Genomic DNA, 18286 nt, shown 5'->3' on the forward strand with positions numbered 1-18286 from the left:
TTCCCACTATGCCACCTGGGAAGCCCATATGCATTAATATAGGATATTTCTTTTTCTCGTTCTGACTGACTCTTCTCTGTATGACAGACTCTAGTCCATCCACCTCTCTACTAATGACCCAGTTTCGTTCCTTTTCATGGTTCATATGGAATGCCCTCCTTGAAATACAGCCCCATCTTGCCTACCAGGTCCAGCAGTCTGCACTTTCGACTGCTGTCTGCAGGCCCTGAGGTCTGCCCTGGCCTCCACTGCCCTTTCATTTCAACACTGTCCCCAAACCAGAGCAAGTCAGCCCTCTTCTGTGGACGGAGAAGCCCCAGGCTCCCTGTGTCAAGGATGTGGTTGCCCTCTGGAAGGAGAGGTAGGGGACTGAAAGGAAGCTCTCGTTCCTTTGGATTCTTCTAGAACAGCCTGAACACAGATGCTTATCACCATATGGAACCATCCCTGTATGTTTGTCCACCTGTCGGAATCGTGGAAAATTCATATCCTTCAAGGAAGAGATAGTTCTTCTTCCATTCAATAGACTCTCATAAATATACATATGGGTGGGGGACAAATTAGGAGTTTGGGGTCAGCAGGTAGAAACTTTTGTATGTCAAATAAATAAGGTCCTACTGGATAGCACAGAGAACTATATTCAAGGCCTTGTAATAAACCATAATGGAAAAGAATATGAAAAAAATATATATGTGCAACTCAACATTGAAACTAGAAACTAGTTTCAATTACCCTAGAAATTAATACAACATTGTAAATCAACTCTCTCTCTATATACATATATATATTTATATGGAGAGAGAGAGAGAGAGAGAGAGAGAGTACATTATGTAAGTATAATACAAATAGAGTTTTGAATCAAACTGAAAAGAACAGAGAAAAAGTATAGTCTAGCCTCAATCATAAACATAGACTTAGGAATGCAAACACTAAGGAAAACTAGAAAAATCCAGTGAAGCCTGGAGTTTACAGCAACGTCCTGATGTCAGTCTCTGGCTTTGACACACCTGCTGTGGTTATGTAAGATACTAATAACAGATACGTCATGAGGGATATACAGGAACGTCCTGTGCTATCTACATTAGTCTTAAACAAAAAGGGTATTTTAAAATTCTAAATATGAGCAAAGACTTTCAGCACTTAAAAATATAAGTGTCTACAGCAACCAAGAAGGGTCTGTCCAAAAAATATTGGTGGCGATAAAGCAGGAAAATGATTTATCATATCAGCACAAGAAATAATAAAAGGTAATTGAATTATATCAATAGATATCAATGAGCCACTTTGGGAAAAAAATCATTCTTTAAAAATTTGTAACAATTAAACAAATGTCTTATTTTAAACATGATGAAATTGTGGATTTAGAACCAAAAGCCAATGTCACTTTAGTAATAGGTCGTGAGCCTTAAAGTTCAGTCTTCCTGTGATGTATCCTGTCCAGTGATTATTCCCATTTTAAAATAAGCCTAGAAATGCCAGAGAAAGCTATTCAATAAGGAAAATAAATAACATAGAAATGTAGAAAAAGGAGACATACAAGTATCCTTTCTCTTGCGGTCATGAGTATGAAGGCTTCCCCGGTGGCCCAGAGGTAAAGAATCTGCCTCCCAAAGCAGTAGATGAGACTTAGGTTCAATCCCTGGGCTGGGGAAGGTCCCCTAGGGGAGGAAAGAGCAATGCACTCCAGTATTCTTGCCTGGAAAATCCCATGGACACAAGCTCCTGGAGGACTACAGTCCACAGAGTTGCAAAGAGTCAGATACGACTTAGCAACTAAACAACAACAATATCATAAGTAAAAACCTAGGAAAGCAACCAGGAAATTAACTCTGGACAATATGCCACATACAAAAACAGTTTACCAATTGTGTACTACGCAGGTATCAGGCAATTAGAAACAACGCTTGTAAAATAAGTGATCCCAAGAGCAACAAAAAATCAAATAATTCATTTTTGATCATTTTAACTTAATTGTTTAATAATTGCCTTCCCACTTACTTGAGAATACACAACGTAGAAGGCCCTAATAGGAGAGGAAAAAAAAAAAAAAAGGAAGGCAAAAAGCAGAACTTTATTTGGCTCTTGAGGAAGAAGAAGCACAATAAAGATGATGGGCCAGTGGGCAGAACCCAACTGTTAAATATTCAGGAAATTCACAAGACATTTGCCGTGTCTCGAAGAGCTTGACATCAGCCATGTTGGCTACAATGGGAGTATTTACACCAAGGGGATCACCAAGCATCACGAATCAGGTCTTTCCTTCCTGCAGAGCCGTTTTCCTAAACATCATCACGTTTGGTAAAGACAAAAGGTTTTTACTGGTACTCTTAGCAATGTGATAAATTGACTTTGAAATTCCAAAATTCCAGAGGAAGAGTGTACGTGCCCCTGTGCACATGGATAGATATATGTGCGCGCATGGATAGATGTATGCGCGCGCATGGATAGATATATGTGTCCGCATGTGCATGTGTGTGACCACTTTAAAAAATTAGAGTTAATAATGTTTAACTCGTGCATGAACACGAGGGCTTCACAGGTGGCTCAGGGATAAAAAAATCTGCCTGCCAAGGCAAGAGATGCAGGGGGTTCAGTCCTTGAGTCAGAAGATCTCCCTGGAGGAGGAACTGGCAACCCACTCCAGTATTCTTGCCTGGAAAACCCCATGGACAGAGAACTCCATGGAGTCGCAAAGAGTCGGACATGACTTAACAATTAAACACCAATGAACAAACAGAAAAATCCAAAGAGATCTATAAAGAATATTACCAGCGCTAGCTGGGTGGTGAGATTGTAGGCCCTTATTCATTTTTCGTATTTTTATTTTTCATAGCAAACATCTATTGCTTGTATGATTAGGAAACCCTTTTTCATTTTTTTTTTTCAGGTTTTAACAAGCTAGAAGAAAGTAGAATGACACTTTCCTTCCCATCCATGGAAAAGAAATTCTGACTAAAGAAATGGAAACATTTCATTGGAGACAAGATGGAGGGGTTTGATTATGTAAAAAAAAATTTTTTTTAACTTCTTTCATAATCATATGCATGATAAAATTTTAAAAGAGCAATAGCATTGGGAAAATGTGTAATAAACAAAGTTATAAGAGGTATCTGTATGAAACATATAAGATCAATATTCAGTTTCAACTTAAGTGATCAGAGAAGGAAAAACAATTAAAATTTATACACCAGAATATTATGGTGACACATTGTCACACAGGAAAATGCAAAGCTTCTTTACCAGCAATTAAAGAAATAAAACTCTAAACAATACGAAAGTATTATTATACCCCCGTGAATCCAGCCGAAAAAAAACAAAACGGTAAGATTCTCTTGGAAGAGCTGAGGGAAAACTGTATCTTTGCACACAGCAGATGGTGGGACCTGCTGTAATCTGGGTGTGTCTGGCAAGGAATCTGAGAGGATCTGCGAGGATGTCTGATTGAGAAAAAGAGGCAAGCTATTTATATTCTTTTATAGTACGTTGGAAAATATGCTGTGAGGCAGGGTTTCCCAGGAAAATCTCTGGAACCCGGCCAAACTAGCATGTTTCTGCTCTGCAGGACTTCTCAGTGCCTTTACCAGAATCCCCAAGAGTGTGTGCTGCTGCTGCTAAGTCGCTTCAGTCGTGTCCGACTCTGTGTGACCCCATAGACAGCAGCCCACCAGGCTCCACCGTCCCTGAGATTCTCCAGGCAAGAACACTGGAGTGGGTTGCCATTTCCTTCTCCAATGCACGAAAGTGAAAAGTGAAAGTGAAATTGCTCAGTTGTGTCCGACTCTCAGCAACCCCATGGACTGCAGCCTACCAAGCTCCTCTGTCCATGGGATTTTCCAGGCAAGAGTACTGGAGTGGGGTGCCATTGCCTTCTCCGAAGGGTGTGTGACATATACCCAATTAATTGGCCCTCAGAATCTTTTTTATGGTAACTTTATTGGCATCCCACAGCACACTAGACTACTGGAAATCAGACAGAAAATAAGAGAAGCATTTTGTCTAAACATGTCATTTCTTACAGTGAAATCTTGGAGACAGTCTTAATTTACCCGAACACGGGAAAGGTTGTCCAATTCACTTGTACCTGGTAAGAGATCTTTGGCGTGAAGTTCCCTCTTGTCTGCCAGGTAGATAAGGAGGTTTTTTCGACTCCTAATTGAAATCACTGAGAAAGACTTGAATAGGACGAGAGCCCTGCGCTTGTCGCTAGAGCTCCGTTTCCTGAGATGCGTTGCTCAGGGGTCCTTGTTTCGTCGGGAAAACTAACTGGATTCCATTATCATCTTATCCAGAGATATTATCAAAAATCACATGCCCTACTGCAGGCAGACCGGAAAAGTATTCTCAGCATTAGATGCACGCATATCTCGGTTAACCTTCAGAAAGGGGAAGAGACAGAAGCCCGGTTCCCCATTGATGGTGTCAGCTCAGCCAGCTGACCCCTGATTAGATCTTAGTTCGAGTTGGGATCGGAAGGATAGATACATGCGCATCTTACTCAGTCTTGCATTCTGCCCATGTGTTTGCCTTCAGGTTTCCTAGAAAGCATTCCTGTTTGAAAATGTCCAGTCTTCTCCCAGCCACGTGGAGGGAAAGAGGAAATTCACACTGCTTTGGTCACTGGTGGGGGTGGGGGATTGAACCAAAGAAATATAAGTGGAAAACCAGAGCATCGAAGATTCACCCGCAGGTAACACGTTTACAAGGGCAGTGGCGAGGAACGCAGCCCATGCTGCCCTGCAGGGACAGAGAGGCTGCGGACCCACAGCTGTGGACAGCATTCCCCCCACCCCCACCCCTCACCTCATTCAACCACTTGAATCCCATGTCTCCCACAATGTTTCACACACACACACACACATGCACGCTCGCGTGCACAGAGTTTGTCTGTTTTCTCAGTAGCCTGATCTTAGTAATTCAGGAAGCAAGAGAAAGTACCAAAGTGGTCACTAGCCAGAGAGAACCCATGTGTTCCCAGCAACATTCAAATGACCTTGGCCATCAGGAAGACCTCTTGGGGCAGACCTCAGCCTGGAATGACCCTCGAAGGCCAGAACAGATGCTCCCCCTTCATCCCATTCACTCCTCATTCCTTGGCCCAACACATCAGTGCAGAGCCCCTCAGTGTGCATGACCCCAGAACGGGCTGACTTTTCTGTCTCCCTTCCTGCCGCCTAATGTTCACAGTCTAGGACACGGAGCATCTCAAAGGCCCATGTCCAGCAAAAATGAAGCCGGGCAGCTGAGTGCATTTAGAACGAGATGGCAAATGAGACTTGCATGTCCTGGTTTCCAAAAGCAGCCATTGAAAGGGCCGGTCTCCACGGCCCAGGAAGGCCCAGCCTTCCCAGCCTGTCTCGGCTGCAGGAGAAGGGGCCTGTGTGCCACCGGCTTTGATGGCTGCCCCTGGGGGCCGTACTCCGTGGCTGGTCACCAGCGGAGGTTTGCAAGTTTATCACATTAACTGTGTCTGATCCCCGAATCCAAATTACAGGCCAAAGCCACAAAATTGTCTCCCAATCAGAGGCCTCTTGCTCAAGTCCCCCACAAACACCAATCCCCCTTAATCAGGACCCAGGGGACAGGCCAGGCACTCTGCAATGGGGAGCACACTCTCTTTTTTTTTCCAATTTTACAAAGGTCTTCTGCAGCCTCCCTCTAATTTTCCAGCTCAAGTTCTTTTGAGGCGGTTTCGTGCCTTGAGAGCCAGAGTCCCACGGCAAATGCAACAGCAGCAGCAGCAGCACAAGGCCAAGCTGGAGCCCTAGCGGGCTGCCAGACCAGCCTCCACCCTCGAGGCCTCCTGCGGGCTTGCCGTTCATGTGGTCTCAATGCTTTAGTCCGGGCATCTGATCACGAGACGCTCGAAAGCTATGAGCTCCGTGTGTCTGCGTGATTTCCAAAGAGCTACCTTTGCGGGCAGAACCCCTCCTCCTTGCATCCCAGCCCTGCATCCAAATTCAGAGGGAGACAGCTTCCCTGGAGGACAACCTGGGTTTCTTTTTCCCTTGAGCTCCTGGCAAGGCCAGGATGGTGGTGGGAGCGGGCAAGTGGTCACCAATTCTGAAGGGAACAACTTAGGCCCAGCCATGTGGGTGGGCCCCACAGTGTGAGAGGCAGACCGCAGAGCAGCCATTGCACACAGCACTGGGGTCTCGCGAGAAGGCCAAGCTGTCGTGCACTTGGGGACGACGGACCATTGCAAAGGGAGGCTGGATGCCAAAGGCAGAAACAGGAGTGGGGCCCGCAGAGGTTTTATAGGAGGAGTGGGAGGGAAGGGAGGAGGCATGGTCATGGGCAAAGAGGGTCTTGGAACACCAGGCTACTCACTGGAGAAAGTCTTCAGGGGGCCTTGGGGGGGTGCCACTAGGGGGTTCCTGAGCTTGGACACAGAGGCCTCAGGTGCGGCCCACAAGGAGAGTGGGAAAGAGAAACAGTTACACCAGAGCAGTGGAACAGTCCTAACGTCAAGCCAGGCGATCATTATAGTAACAACTCACACCTTACTCTCACGGCTGCTCTACTTGTCTGCACAGCTTTATATTAACTCCTAAGGCCAATAGTATCAGTCCTCAGACTTTGTTCTTTATACTGTGCTGGGCTTCGTCGGTCCATAGAAACTTTAGAATCAGTGTGTTGGTATCCACAAAAGAACTTGCTGGAATTTTGATTAGATAGCATTGACTCTCTAGACCAAGTTGGGAAGGAAGAACTGATATCTTGAGAAGTTTTTTCCTGAACATGGAATTTGTTTATTTTGTTCTCTGACTTTTTTCATCAGAGTGTTGCAGTTCTCAGACAGAGCTCATACAAATCTTGTTAGATTTATTACCGAAGTATTTTATTGGGGAGGGGGTATGCTAATGTAAGGGCTTCCCATGTGGGTGCTAGTGGTAAAGAACCCATCTACCAACGCAGCAGATATAAGAGATGGGGGTTTGATCCCCGGGTCAGGAAGATCCCCCGGAGGAGGGCATGGCAACCCACTCTGGTAGTCTTGCCTGGAGAGTCCCATGGACAGAGCCTGGAGAGCATGGTCCATAGGGTCACAAAGAGTCAGACATGACTGAAGCGACTTAGCACAGATGCACGCATGCTAATATAAACAATATTGTGTTTCTCATCTCAAATTCTACTTGTTCATTGCTGGTACTTGGTAAGCAGGACTGACTTGTATATTAACCTTGTATACTGCAACCTTGCACATGCCTTTGCCTTTTAATGATTCAACCCAAAAGGTTTACTCATCACTTTTACTCATAATTTGTTGGCTAGGACAAGTCACATGGCCCTACCAGCAGCCAGGGAGACTGGGAAATGTCATCTGTCCGTGAATAACAGGTGCCGAGGAAAAACCCCATTTTTGTAGGGAATGGATATCAGAGGATGCAGTGATACCCGGCCCCTCGCCCCTTCCCCGGGCAGTCTCTCCTTGCATGATTCTCTCTCCACGATGCCCTTGTTAGGAATCCAGCCTCCTTCTAGGTATCTCTATTTGTCCTAGTAAACATCGGGTAACTGAGATCAGCACACATGTGCCTCCCAAGTTCAGTTCAGTCGCTCAGTCATGTTCCACTCTTTGCGACCCCATGGACTGCAGCACGCCAGGCCTCCCTGTCCATCACCAACTCCTGGAGCTTGCTCAGACTCGTGTCCATTGAGTTGGTGATGTCATCACCAGCTCCCAAAGACCACTTGAATTGTTAGAGATGATGCGGCCCACATCCACATCAAGGAGAGGACAGCCACCCCAACCGCTTCTCATTCATGCTCTCAGCACCAGCGCAGCCTCAGAGGGAAGAGTATTTTAAACGTTGGTCTCTATCTGCAGGCTCCTCTTTGCATTTCCTCCTGCCTTCAGCCAACACCCTGCATCTTAGGGGGCAGAGGCTGGGCCTCCTCTGCTCTGAAATGGTCACTGCCCAGTAATGATCATACTGGCTATGTGTTTACAAGTATCGTCTACCCTGGGGCCCAGTAAACTCTGCCTAAGGCACCAGCTTCCCACCCCTCTGTCTGCTGGAGCCACGTGTGAATTCAGGCTTCTCCTGGCCTGGCACCTGGGATGCTTGTTGGTGACAGGGAGAACCCCATGAGGCCGCGTCCTGATGAGCCACAGGGAGTCTGGCTCAGGGGTCCCAAGGACAGACAGGGGGCCTGAGGGTCTGCACAATGCCTGGGTATCCTTTGGAGTTGTTTCAGGTTCGATTCTTTTTTTCTGGTTTTAATATAAATATTTGTTCATAAGAGGATAGAGTATATGGAAAGGATGTGGTAGAACATAGAAGGAAGGGGGGAAAAAATCAACCTTATCAACCCCTCAAAGCTCAGCTCCTTCACTTTTGTGATATGTCCTTCAAACCAGTTACGTACGTCTTACGGTTGAGCTAGTGTGGTACCTGCGCATCTGTATCTTGCTATATTTCAAGCTCTGGATATTCCATAATCCACCATCCCCTATGATTGGACATGAGATCATTTCTAGGATGACTCTTGTAAGTTTCTTGTTTGGCAGTGAAGTCATAGGTCTTCGTGCAAGCTGCAAATGTGCTCAATCATAGCTTCCTTCTCATCCAAGTGTTTGGGTGCAAGCAACTGAAAGCAATGCTGATGGATTTAAGTGAAAAAGAAAAATCAGATGGAGAAAATGGGCAGGGACAGGGGAGGTACGGCAGCATGAATTCCAACCAGACTGGGCCCTGATCCTGTCTCAGGAGGAGCTTGAACCATCCCCAGCACCGGACCTGTGCTGGCCCAGACCCTGTCAGCAGATGCTGTGACCTCAGCCATCGCTGCGCCTGAATCTGGACGCCCTGCCAGCCCTACAGGAGGGATTTCCTGCCTCTTCTGATCCTGTCCATCACCGGTTCCCATTCAGCACAGTATTATCTCCACTGCGGCTGAGGGGACAAAGCAGAGGGCCACTGCATGGACACACCCCAAATCTTTCCCCGCAAGGGGTGCAGTGATAAGCCTCTGCTCCCAGATGAGTTGCATGTCCTGAGGGCTCTGCCAGCTGAGATCTACAAGCCGAGTTCAGTTCAGTCGCTCAGTCTTGTCTGACTCTCTGCGACCCCATGAATCGCAGCACGCCAGGCCTCCCTGTGCATCACCAACTCACGGAGTTCACTCAGACTGACATCCATCGAGTCAGTGATGCCATCCAGCCATCTCATCCTCTGTCGTCCCCTTCTTCTCCTGCCCCCAATCCCTCCCAGCATCAGAGTCTTTTCCAATGAGTCAACTCTTCGCATGAGGTGGACTGGAGTTTCAGCTTTAGCATCATTCCTTCCAAAGAAATCCCAGGGTTGATCTCCTTCAGAATGGACTGGTTGGATCTCCTTGCAGTCCAAGGGACTCTCAAGAGTCTTCTCCAACACCACAGTTCAAAAGCATCAATTCTTCGGCTCTCAGCCTTCTTCACAGTCCAACGCTCACATCCATACATGACCACGGGAAAAACCACAGCCTTGACTAGACGGACCTTAGTCGGCAAAGTAATGTCTCTGCTTTTGAATATACTATCTAGGTTGGTCATAACTTTTCTTCCAAGGAGTAAGCCTCTTTTAATTTCATGGCTGCAGTCACCATCTGCAGTGATTTTGGAGCCCAAAAAAATAAAGTCTGACACTGTTTCCACTGTTTCCCCATCTATTTCCCATGAAGTGATGGGACCAGATGCCATGATCTTCATTTTCTGAATGCTGAGCTTTAATCCAACTTTTTCGCTCTTCTCTTTCACTTTCATCAAGAGGCTTTTTAGTTCCTTTTCACTTTCTGCCATAAGGGTGGTGTCATCTGCATATCTGAGGTTATTGATATTTCTCCCAGCAATCTTGATTCCAGCTTGTGTTAGAGAGAATAATCTTGGACATACTTCCAGATTCTTCCCCTTCCTCCCTCCCAAGTCTGTAAGTGTGTTTAGGAAAGTCTGGAAGTGTGTTTAGGATTTTACTCTCCTTTCACAGGCTGGACCCTCTGGGTTACTCCTGGGATGCTAAAGGTGTGGGTTTATTTGGTAAGAGAGCTGACACACCCCAGATGACTGTCAGGGTCTCAGGGAAATCCTCACCCTCACCCCATCTTCATAGTGCATGGACCTATGCATGGCTAATTAGGACACATGCCCATCCTATCAAGTTTCTTAATGTCTCACACACACACACACACACAATTTCTGATGCATTCTTATTCATGGTTCTAGACCTTAGGACCTCCCTGAAGATGGAGAAGGCAATGGCACCCCATTCCAGTACTCTTGCCTGGAAAATCCCATGGGTGGAGGAGCCTGGTAGGCTCAGTCAGACACGACTGAGCACCTTCACATTCACTTTTCACTTTCATGCATTGGAGAAGGAAATGGCAACCCACTCCAGTGTTCTTGCCTGGAGAATCCCAGGGACTGGGGAGCCTGCTGGGCTGCCGTCTATGGGGTCGCACAGAGTCAGACACGACTGAAGCGACTTAGCAGCAGCAGAAGATGGAAGAGAAAAGATGAAAGAGAGAGGACCAGGTATAGAAGGGCCAGGCAGGAGGTTTGAAACCACTGAGAAACCCTCTTTGGATGTGTCTAGATCTCTCCAGTCCCAGAGAACAACCCTCCCCCCTTAGACTGACCCTTCACTTGATTGTATAGAAAAGATGACCCCTGATACACAGAGAAATGAAAACATGAATGCTCAGAACAACATTATGCTCACAGTCCAAACACAGAAGTAACCCAGATGAATCCATAAAATCTGGCACATCCATACAGTGGACTATTACTCAGTATAAAAAGGAATTAAGTACTGAAATGTGCTACAAAATATAGACGAACCTTGGAAACATTATGCCAAATGAAAGAAGGCACAAAAGCCCCATATCAGAGGACTCCATTTATGGGAAACAATCAAATTAGGCAAATCCATAGCGACAGAGAACAGATTACTGGTTTCCTGGGGTTTGAGGGGGGGAGGGGCAGAGGAAAAGGGTGTGTCTATTAAGGTGTTCATGGTTTCTTTAGGAGTGATGGAAATGTTCTAAAATCAAAGAGTGGCAATGGTTGCACAGCTCTGCGAAAATACTGAAAATCACTGACTTACACACTTTAAATGGGTGAACTTTATGGTATATAAATTATATGTCAATAAAGCTGTTTTTAAAATGGTGAACACTGCAGTTTCTGGGGCTTCATAATTTGCCATTCCCTCCTCTGGGTTTTAGAGTCCGACAAAGCCAGAAGCACCCAGCTTTGTCATAGCTAACGACCCTGTGGGCCTCGATTTCCTCATCTGTAAAATGGGGATGAAGTGACTGTCCTCAGTGGCTGATGTGAAGATGAATTAGCTGCTCTCTGTAAAGCAGCTGTGTGGGTATAGAGGAAGAGGACTGTGTGTGGGGGGCAGGGTGGGGTGGTTCCTAACTTTCCTTCCTGCTCCCACTTTCCTTATCGCTGGATTCCCCCCTCCTCCCACCCACCTCCAGGCATCGCAGTCACATCTTCCTTGCCACCACCCTTATTTTTCATCTCCTCTTTCCAAACAGCCTCTTTCTATGACTTTGAAACTTGCACGGGAACTTGCTGGTTTGTGGACTCCGAGTTTGGACTCATCAGCCAGGAAGGGCAGGAAGAAGGGATGGGTGAGCCTTGGGAGGGGGCCAAGAAGAGCCTCCCAGGTCTCCCTCTAGGAAAGCTCAGATTCCTCTTCCCTGAGAGCTGCTCTGACGTCACCCTTGTGGCCCCCAACTCTGCCCTCTGCCCTCCACCCTCCATGACCCTCAGTGGCTCACCTCTTGCTGTCGTAATCCCAACCTGGAAAGCCACAAGGAGTTCTGAGACCTATTGTTTCCAATCCATCCAAAAGCACAGAGCAAACAGTGCATTCAGCCAGAACAAGGCAATAAAACCCAATTCCCGCGTATTTCCCTCAAGTCTGGAAGGCTATTGACTTGGCCTAACAACACTGCTACTCACTGCGCAGAGCGGCGGCTTCTCTCCAGCTGCCGGTGCGTGGGCTGCTCATTGCAGTAGCTTCTCTTGTGGCGGAGCATGGACTCTAGGCGCGCACGTTGACTGATCTTATTGGCAGTTACGGAAGCTTTTGATTGAAAAAATGGGGAGATGAGTTGGCTGTGACTTAATGAAGGGGCTGTTGTACACGACTACAATTTTCAGATTTATTGTGAGCCTCAGGGCTTCCCTAAAGAATCTGCCTGCAATGCAGGAGACCCAGGTTCCATCCGTGGATCAGAAAGATCTCCTGGAGAAGGGAAGGGCAACCCACTCCAGTATTCTTGCCTGGGGAATTCCATGGACAGAGAAACCTGGTGCGCTACAGTCCATGAGGTCGCAAAGAGTCAGACACGGCTGAGCAACCGCACTTTCACAGCTAATAACGGCTCCCCGCCCCGCACCATCTGGATTCATCCACCCGAACTCATCTAGTCTCTGCGAAAACCCTGTGAGGTCAACACTATCCCTCACATCCACGGGTTCCCCATCGTGGATTCAATCAACCACGGGTCAAACAATACTCCAAGAAAATGAGACTTCCAGAAAGCTCCCAAAAGCAGAGCTTGAATTTGCTGCACAGCGGCATCCACGACGGAGCACCGACAGTGTTGTGGGCGTCACCCACAACCATGAGGCGGCTGCAAGCGTGTGGGAGCGGGGCTTCCCTGGCAGCCCGGGGGCTGAGAACCCGCCTTCCAACGCAGGGGACTCCGGTTTGATCCCTGGTCGGGGAACTAAGATCCCACTTACTGTGGGGCAACTAAGCCTGAGTCTCAACTAGAGAGCCTGCATTTGGCAACTAGAGAAAGCCCGCGTGCTGCAGAGACCTGGCACAGCAATAACAACAACAACAAAAAAACAAAAACAAAAAATTTAAAAATGAAGTATAATGGGAAGCTGTGTGTGGGTTATATGCAGATACCATGCCTTTATAAATGAAGGCCACAGGTACTGGCAGATTGTGGCATCTAAGGGGCTTCTAGAGTCGGCCTCCTGTGGATAATGACAATGATTTATCTCTGTTCCCCCCCACCCCCAATCTGCTTTAAAGGGTTCAGAGACCCTTTGCTTTTCAGCCAAGTGCATACCCTGCAATTTCTCCTTGCAGGGTTTCCTTTATGCTGTTCAAACGCCTAGAACATTGTCTCCTCTCTCAGCCGTCCTCATTCTTGGATAAAGCCTTTCTCTTTACTCCTCCCTAAAATTCTAACTGTGGAACTTCCCTGGTGGTCCAGGGGTTAAGACGCTCCCTTCCAGTGCAGGCAACGTGGGTTCAATCTCTGGTCAGGGCCACAGTCAAGATCAAACCCAGGTCTCCCGAATTGCAGGCAGATTCTTTACTGTCTGAGCCACAAGGGAAGCCCACCTAAGATCCTATGTGGCCAAAAATAAATAATATTTTTAAAAGAAAATTTTAATTCCAACCATGCTTCTCATGACTTCTCCCTGTCTACCTCTGCCAAGGAGTGAAGAGGACGGGGATAGTGGTTGCCTATAGAAGGCATCTGCCTATTTTGCCACAAACTCACATTTCAAAATAATGTTTCCATGTATTATTTCTCAGGCCCCCAGTGGAGAGTCCTGGAAGACACACGTCATAACTCAGTTATGTTTGGGCCCTGTCCCCCTGCCCCCTGACACAAACGAAGACCTTATCAAACACAAAGATTTGATGGCAGAATTTAAGCTTTAAGACCCGTCCCATCTTTGTTCTTCTTCCCACCTGTAGCGGGCTGAATGGTGGCCCCCAAGAGTCATGTTCACCTCTTGACCACCAGAGGCTGTGAATTCGACTGTATTTGGAAATAAGGTCTTTGAAGAAGTAATCAAGTTTAGGATCATCTTGGATTATCCAGGTGGTCCCTAAGTCCAACGACAGATGTCCTTACAAGAGACAGAACAGGACAAGACACACAGGAAAGAGAAGGGCCTGTGAAGACAGAGGCGGACACTGGATTGATGTGGCCACAAGTCAAGAGACAGGGGAGCCTCAGAAGCTGGAAGAAGCAAGCACGGGTCTCCCCGGGATTCTGCAGAGGGGACAAGGCCCTGCCAACATCCTGATTTGGGACTCTAGCCTTCAGAACTGTGAGAGAATCAGTTGCTGTTGTCTGAAGCCACCTAGTTTGTGGTCCTCTGTTAAGCAGCCAGGGAACCATGCTCGGCTGGACTCGCCAGGACCAAAGATGGGTCAAGGCTCACAGCGGCAGGAGCAGCACGGCCAGCCCTCTCACCTCACCCGAGCTCAAGGAGCATGGATTTGCCTGTTGGCCAAGCTGCCGGCACTAAGCTTGCATTTTGCTCGGAAACTTCCCAGCTGCTTTTTCCAGTTTCCTCTTTGGGTTAGAAAGGTGATTAAAACTTTCTAATCACTAAGAAAGAAAAGCAAGAAAGTGAAGTTGCTTAGTCGTGTCCCACTCTTTGGGACCCCATGGACTGTAACCTATCAGGGGATTTTCCAGGCAAGAATACTGGAGTGGATTGCCATTTCCTTCTCCAAAGGAATCTTCCTGACCCAGGGATTGAACCCAGGTCTCCTGCCTTGCAGGCAAATGCTTTGCCATCTGAGCTACCAGGAAAGCTCCATTCTAAAGGCTATGACAAACCCAGACAGCAGCACATTAAAAAGCAGAGACACTTTGCCAACAAAGGTCCTTATAGTCAAAGCTATGGTTTTTCCGAAAGGCATGTATGGATGTGAGAGTTGGACCATAAAGAAGGCTGAGCACCGAAGATTTGATGCTTTTGAACTGTGGTGCTGGAAAAGACTCTTGAGAGTCCCTTGGACTGCAAGGAGATCCAACCAGTCAATCCTAAAGGAAAAATCAACCCTGAATATTCATTGGAAGGACTGATGCTGAAGCTGAAACCCCAGTACTTTGGTCACCTGATGTGAAGGGTCAACTCATTGGAAAAGACCCTGATGCTGGGAAAGACTGAAGGCAGGAGGAGAAGGGGGTGACAGAGGATGAGATGGTTGGATGGCATCACTGACTCAATGGACATGAGTTTGAGCAAACTCAGGGAGATAGTGAAGGACAGGGGAGCCTGGCGTGCTGCTGTTCACGGGGTCGCAGAGAGTTGGACACAGCCGAGAGACTAAACAACAATCACGGAAGGAGCAAAGGAAAAGGGCTGACCAGAGCCCTTCGGGCACCAGGAGGCCCTCCGGACTGGTGGTCCAGGAGTCCTCTCTCACCAGTAGACCCAAGCTGCAGCTAAATGTTTAAACCAGCCTCCCCTGTCCTCCCCTCCAGGGACCCTGAGGGCAGCCTGTGCCCTGGCCGTGGGCTGACGGTGTCAGCAGCTTCCAGTTCGATGGCTTCTTGACACTTCTGCCTCTTTGCTTCCGCCAAGGTCAGTGACCTGCACTTTTGGTGAGTTTCACTTCTGATCACCTCTCCCCACCCCCACCCTTTTTTTTTAATGACTCCGGGCCCCACCTATCCAAAGACCTGGGTAGGGCCTCAGGCTGTCCGCCCTCTTTGACCACCCAGAAATCCCCCTTTTTGTTTCTGACCCTCAGCCTTGCCTTGACACTTTAACCCTTATCTAACATGCTTCCTTTTTTAATCATTGGGGTTTCCCTGATGGCTCAGCAGTAAAGAATCTGCCTGCAATGCAGGAGACAAAGGAGACGTGGGTTCGATCCCTGGGCCAGGAAGATCCCCTGGACAAAGAAATAGCAACCCACTCCAGTACTCTTCCTGGAGAATCCCATGGACAGAGGAGCCTGCTGGGATATAGTCCATGGGGTCACAGAGAGTTGGACATGACAGCGTCTGAATGACAATTTTTAAAATTAACTTTTTTACTTCTTTTGCATGTTGAGAAGTAAGAGGGGAAGATTATCATGGTTAAACTTTTCTTTTTTTATGCGTGCTCTAGGATTTAAATCTCATGTCCACAGATAGCTCAGAAGTCAGCAAATAAAAGTGAGTTTATAGACTATAAAGCCATTTTGTAATCCTCTTTCTGAATATAAACTGAAATGTTTAATTAATTCCACATACAGCCTGCATCACATGGCCTTCATTCTGCACAAGAACAAATACATGAATGAATAAATCCAACAGGCCTTGACATATGCCAGGCCCCACTCTAACGCCCCACAGGCGTTACCATAATTACTCGTCTCCACAGCCTTCCAGACACACAGTCATGCTCCCTTTTACAGAGGGAGAGAAATTTGCCCGATTGCACACCTACTGGCTGATACAAGTCTGTGTGTGATACTCTTTTGCAAGCTCACAGATATGCTTGCAAACTTCCTGGCACCCTGAAAAAGTGGTTTGGTTTTGCATGAATTTTTGAAAAGTAGATCATTATCCTGGTTCTCAGAAAAAGACCCCTAATGATTTTTTTTTTTTAAATAATATAGGTAGCAACCCACTCCAGCATTCTTGCCTGGAGAATCCCATGGGCAGAGGAGCCTGGCAGGCTACAGTCCATGGGGTCGCACAGAGTCGGGCACGACTGAGATGACTGAGCACGCAGGCACTGGTGGTGCCGCGGGTAAAGAATCAGCCTGCAATGCAGGAGGTAAGGGAAATGAGGGTTTGATCCCTGGGTCGGGAAGATCCCCTGGAAGCGGAAATGGCAACCCACTCCAGCATTCTTGCCCACGGACCCAGGAGTCTGACAGGCTACCGTCCATGGGGTCACAAAGAGTTGGACACGACTGAGCAGCTAAGTACAGGCAGCTTTACGGACGTTCCCTGCGCTCTAAGGACGTCATAGGTTCTGTTTCCCAGTCTCACGGATATTGGGTTAAGCCACCGACTGATTTGGAATAGTCAGAAAAATAAGAAAGCCCTCCTTGAAGGCTGCAAGTCCTCCACTAAGCTCTCACCGCTGTGAAGAAGGCAGAATGGTCATCGGTCCGGTTCGGTGACGTTCCTGAGATGGACAGTCATCCTCCTGACATACCAGTGGGACCTACCAATGGATGTGTCTCAACTTCAGCTGTACGCTCCTTGTTACGTAAAAAGGAGCAACCTCTGGCTATTCACCAGGACAGAGTGGGCAGGTCGGGATTCACCCTGGGAGGTCCCCAGGCGCGCCCAAGCTGATGTGTGCGCCTCTCTTCGGAACCTTACGGTAAGCACGGCGCGCGCCGCGACCACGTGGCGGCGGAGCAGAGGCCGGGCGGGAATGTGCGGAATGCCCGGCGCGGCCCTGGAGCCCCGGCCCGGGTTCCCGCGGCGCGCGCTCTTCCCTCCTCTCTGTGTCTCCCCGCCAGGGCCGCACCCCGGTCCCCAACTTCGTTTTCCTGGACTCCCAGGGCAGGCGATTCTAGCGCAAGCAGGCGGGCGGGGCGGGGCCTTTCGAGCCCCTAGAACCCCGAACCCCAGAATTCCCCAAAGCCGTGTCCCGTCACTGGCCCCGACGGCGCGAGGCCAAGGGACCCTAGCGCGCTAAGTACGCAACCCCTCTCTCCGCACTTGGAACTCTGCCCCCGCCCCCACCCCCGAAGCATGTGTTGGGAGCCCTCGAATATCTAGATGGCCCTTAACTAAGAGCCCCCCGGCCCTTCCCCAGGGCCAATTCAAAGGATGGGAACGTTTTCAAGGCATTTCCACGGCACAAAAAGCGGGCTGGAAGGCTCGAGTACAGGGGGTCCTCCCCGCGGACACTCTCCGGGAAAAGGCGAGGACGGGGGCGCTAGTGACAAGTCCTGAAGGAGGCGGAAGGGGTGTCGCGGGAGCCCACGGAGGTCTTAGAGAGGCTCCTTCCAGCGGAAGTTTTCCGACGCCTCGCAGATCTCTGCAGTGGCGCCCTGCTCTCTGGGCGGAGATTGGGCGTCGGGGACGCGGGGCGGAGGAGGGGGCGTGGAGTGGTGTCCTGTTCAGCCGCGGGTAGGCTTGTTCGAGGGAGACGCGGGAGGGGTATGGCCTCCTAGGTCGTTATCCCCACCCGCCGCCCAATTCATTCTCCTCGGCGGGAGGTGGTTATCAATCTATATCAGCCGGGGCACCCGCCCCGCGGCCATTGGTTAGAGACCGGCCAGGAGGCCTGAGCCAAGAGGCCAGACAATTCCTGGTGAACTTTGGGGGTTCGTATTACTCAGAGCAGCAGGCGATGCGTTTTGAGGGGCAGAGGTCAAGAAGTTCGAATCTCCTTTCATCTCCGAGCGTGCACCTTCTCCCTTGGGATCCCAGAGGCTTTGAGGGAACCGGGCCCCGCCCCCCAGCCTGTTGGGGTTTGCTTTTAGCTTCCGCGCGCACCTCGCCCACGGCCTTAAGGGCTGAGGGACGGTGGTCCCGTCCCCCGCTACCTGCCCGATAGCTTGGG

The sequence above is a fragment of the Ovis aries genome, chromosome 21, assembly GCF_016772045.2.
Source record: "Ovis aries strain OAR_USU_Benz2616 breed Rambouillet chromosome 21, ARS-UI_Ramb_v3.0, whole genome shotgun sequence".
NCBI classification, from domain to species: domain Eukaryota; kingdom Metazoa; phylum Chordata; class Mammalia; order Artiodactyla; family Bovidae; genus Ovis; species Ovis aries.